The following is a 4,029-nucleotide window of genomic DNA, read 5'->3' as shown; positions in this document are numbered from 1 at the left end:
CTAACTTATGATAATGTGTTTGATAGATTTTGCTATCAAATATTTAATCTGTTGTTTCACAAAGTAGTCCGCCTATTAAGGCCCAGTGACCAAAATAAATAAGCCAAATAACCCAATTAATTGTCCCATAATGAAGGAGTAGGGTTGACAACCATGGAGAGGTTCAAAACCAATTCTTGTACCAGCTCTCATCTTTCTCTTACTCTCTCTGTCTTTTCTCAAAGCCTTCTATGATGTCTTTTATGTTCTTTTTAACCATCCCTGTTTTGTCCTATGTAAAAGCAACATTCTTCTTTAAGGCTGTACATAGTCTAGAGCTGTACACAGTCTTTTTCTATTGTAAAACAGTAAATCAAGTCCAATAAAGTCCTTTGCAATTTTTGGAGACCACTTTAGACAGTGAAATGAGAGATTTCTTCAGATTTCTTTGATGTCCTTGTCAAAGGCCCATTGAAGTTCTAAGTAGTATAAGTCCAGAGACCAGCATAAGAATTAGAACTCCTAACAGTAGATATCATTGGGTGATTTATTTCTACCTGGAAAGGAAAAAGAAGGGAATTATCAGGAAGATTTTTCTTCCTTAAATGTCAGTTGTTATTCATCTTATTTATAATTGGTCCTGGTTTTGTGGAAATATCTATTTCATTAATTTTTGGCAGCCATTTAGCTGTGCCTTCTGTGCTATCAAATAGGCATATCAATCCTCAGCCCCATATGAGAAACTGGGTCCTGGTCATTCCATTTAAGGGTAAGAGGGTCCTTCCATCTAGCTATGCCATAATGATTTATTGGTATCAGCTATGCCAGAGGCAACCAACAGCAGATTTGCCATGAGCTTTCAGTTTTAGAAAGTTTAAAGTAAACAAGGCATGATTGACAGTATTTTTGGGAGACTAATTCTGCGGATACAGTTGTACCTCTTTTGTTTTTAAAGCCAAATTTTCAGAGTTCTTGTAAAATCAGGGCAGAAGCACAACAGCTGCTCCTTCTACCTTCAGAGGGTCATGATGACACCATTTAAAGAAATATAAATCTTTATTAATAATCTCTTTTATCAAAGGACTATAATAAAACAGTCAACAACTAATCAATTTATATAATATATTGATTAATAATAGCTTCTTCTACTTTTGTAAAATTATTCCTTTTTCAATTAATTGTTGAGGGAAATTAGGATTTGTATCTCTCTTGAGAATATTAAACAGAGACATAAATTTTTTTGATGAGTGTTTAAAAAGAGATCTTAGCCAATAAGCATTTCCTGAAACTTTTGAAAATAATTTGAAATAGGTAAACAATATTTTTTGTTGCCAGACCCATTATCTGTTTTATTTATTGGATATTTTATGTATTTACCTTTCAGTGTTTATCTCCTCTCCCATTCACCCCAAAACCTTTTATACCACAGTCCCTCTTCCTACTTTTATGAGGGTATTCTCTCATGATCCTCCCAATCCTGCCTCTGTGCTCTCAAATTCCCCTACACTAGGAATCCAAACTATTGGAAACCATGGCCTTCCAATTTCACTGATGCCTAACAAGGCCACCCTCAATTACCTATACAGGTGGAGCCATAAGTCCCTCCCTTTGTGTTCTCAAGCTGGAGGTTTAGACCCTGGAAGCTCTGGTTGAGTATTTTGATACCCCTTATAAAAGGACCAAAGAATGCACACTCTTTGGTCTTCCTTCCTCCTCTTCAGTTGCATGTGTTCTATGAGTGTGTCTTAGGTATTGTTAGTTTTTAGGATAATATCTACTTATCAGTGAGTGCATACCATGTGTGTTTTTGTGATTGGGTTACCTCACTTAGGATGATATTTTCATGTTCCATCCATTTGCCTAAGAACTTCATGAACTCATTGTTTTTAATAGCTGAGTTGTACTCTATTGTGTAAATGTAGGACAATTTCTGTATCCATTCCTCTGTTGAAGGACATCTGGGTTCTTTCCAGCTTCTGGCTATTATAAATAAGGTTGCTGTGAACGTAGTGGAGCATGTGTCCTTGTTGTATGTTGAAACATCTTTGGCTATATGTCCAGGAGTGGTATAGCTGGGTCCTCAGGTAACACTATGTTCAATTTTCAGAGGTATCCCTAGACTGATTTCCATAGTGTTTGTATCAGCTTACAATGCCCCCAACAATGAAGGAATGTTCCTCTTCCTTCACATCCTCACCAGCATCTGCTGTCACCTGTGTTTTTGATCTTAGCCATTCTGACTGGTGTTAGGTAAAATCTCAGTGTTATTTTCATTTGCATTTCCCTGATGACTAGGGATGTTGAACACTTCTTTAGGTATTCTCAACCATTGAGTTTCCTCAGTTGAGAATTCTTTGTTCAGCTCTGCACCTTATTTTTAATAGGGTTATTTGATATTCTAGAGTCTAATTTTTAGTTCTTTTTATAACTTGAATATTAACACTCTATCAGATGTAGGATTGGTAAAGATCTTTTCCCAGTCTGTTGGTTGCCACTTTGTCCTATTGATGGTGTTCTTTGCTTTACACAAGCTTTGCAGTTTTATGAAGTCACATTTGTAAACTCTTGATCTTAGAGCATAAGCCATTGGTGTTCTGTTCATGAAGTTTTCCTTGTGCCCATGTGTTCAAGGCTTTTCCCCATTTTCTCTTCTATTAGTTTCAGTGTAGCTGGTTTGTGTGGAGGTCCTTGATCCATGTGGAATTGAACTTTGTACAAGAAGATAAGAATGAATTGATTTGCATTCTTCTACATGCTGACCTCCAGTTGGACTATCACCATTTGTTGAAAATGCTGTCTTTTTTCCATTGGATGTTTTTAGTTCCTTTGTTGAAGATCAAGTGGTTATAGGTATGGGGGTTCATTTCTGCGACTTCTATTCTATTCCACTGATCCTCCTGCCTGTCTCTGTTTCAATACCATGCAGTTTTTAACACTATTTCTTTGTAGTATAGCTTGAAATCAGAAATAGTGATTTACCCCAGAAGTTCTTTTATTGTTGAGAGTAGTTTTTGCTATACTGGACACATTTTTATTTTAATTGAATTTTAAGATTGATCTTTCTATCTCTGTGAAGAATTGAGTAGGAATTTTGATGGAGATTGCATTAAACCTGTAGATTGCTTTTGGCAAGATGGCCATTTTGACTATACTAATCCTGCCAGTCCATGAGCATGGGAGATCTTTCCATCTTGTGAGATCTGTTTTGATTTCTTTCTTCAAGGGATTGAAGTTCTTGGCATAAGGGCCTTTTATTTCCTTTGTTAGATTCACACAAATGTATTTTATATTATTTGTGGCTACTTTGAAAGACACTGTTTCCATAATTTGTTTCTCAGCCAGTTTATCTTTTGAGTAGAGGAAGACTACTGATTTGTTTGAGTTAATTTTATACCCAGCCACTTTATTAAAGTTGTTTATCAGGTTTAGGAGTTCTCTGGTGGAAGTTTCAGGGTCACTTAAATATACTATCATATCACCTGCAAATAGTGATATTTTGACTTCTTTCTTTTCCATTTGTATCCCTTTGATCTCCTTTTGTTGCCTAATTGCTTTGGCTAGGACTTCCAATACTTTATTTAGTAGGTAGGGTGAGAGTAGGCAGCCTTGTCTAGTCCCTGATTTTAGTGGGATTCTTCAAGTTTCTCTTCATTTAGTTTGATGATGGCTATTTGTTTGCTGTATATTGCTTTTACTATGTTGAGATATGGACCTTGAATTTCTGATTTTTCCAAGGCTTTTATCATGAGGGGGTGTTGAATTTTTCAAATGCTTTCTCAGCATCTAGTGATATAATCATGTGGGTTTTTTCTTTAAGTTTGTCTATATAGTGGTTTACATTGATAGATTTCCATGTATTGAACCAACTCTGCATTCCTGGGATAAAGCCTACTTGATCATGATGGATAATTTTTCTGATGTGTTCTTGGATTCTGTTCAAAAGAATTTTATTGAATATTTTTGCATCAATATTCATTAGGGAGATTGGTCTGAAGTTCTCTTTCTTTGTTGGGTCTTTGTTTAGTTTAGGTATGAGTGTAATTGTGGCTT

Source organism: Arvicanthis niloticus, chromosome 29 (genome assembly GCF_011762505.2).
Source record: "Arvicanthis niloticus isolate mArvNil1 chromosome 29, mArvNil1.pat.X, whole genome shotgun sequence".
Classification (NCBI taxonomy): Eukaryota; Metazoa; Chordata; class Mammalia; order Rodentia; family Muridae; genus Arvicanthis; species Arvicanthis niloticus.
Note: the sequence above shows the minus strand (reverse complement) of the source record.